A 767-nucleotide genomic window follows, 5' to 3' on the forward strand; every position below is an offset into this window, starting at 1 on the left:
GCCTGTGTTGCATGTGATGCTTTTGATCTACAACTCCACTTTTTAAAAAAGTGTTGAACTACAACTCCTGTTGTCCTTTGCTATAGAAAGATGGACTGGTTGGATGCAGAGGATTGATGGGAGGCCCCAGCTAGGGAACCCCCAAGGGATCGAGGTTCAAAGCCTGGGGACTGGTTGTGGGACAACAATGAGTGGTAAGAGGGAGAAGACTGGAGGAGGAGGTGTGGAAGCTGAAGCGGCAACAGGGTTTAGTGAGCAGGAAGAGGCTGTGGCAGAGAGCGGTCCAGAATCAGAGGCAGGAGAGGAAAGGGGTCAGTAGACAGATGAGTCAGGCTGGCAAAGAAGCCAGGGTGTCTCCCGCTCCTGCTGTGACAAATCCCCTCCCACCTGGTCTTCCAGAACCAGAAGAGGTATGAAGAGGGAGGAGCAGAGCCATGCATGTCAGTGTAGTCTCAGATTGCTTGGGAAGGACCCAGGACAAGAGGAGACTCGAGCAACTGTGGGAAAGCGGGGACCTTCAGTCTCCACAACTGCCTCAGAGAAGCAAGATCTACTGAGAAGAGTTGCTGTGCTCTTTGGACCAGGTTCCCCATAGCAGATCCTGTTTCTTCTAATAAAGACTTAACATACACCATGTGAGTTATTGCTGGCCTGCTGGCACCTGTTCCTGGCTGCCATGCTGTTAGGAACTGATGGGAGCTGAAGTCCCAACAACCTCTGGAGGACTACAGATTCTCCAGACCTGCCTTGGTGGAGTGCTATGATGC

This window comes from Podarcis bocagei (assembly GCF_964188305.1).
Source record: "Podarcis bocagei genome assembly, chromosome: 1".
Lineage (NCBI taxonomy): Eukaryota > Metazoa > Chordata > Lepidosauria > Squamata > Lacertidae > Podarcis > Podarcis bocagei.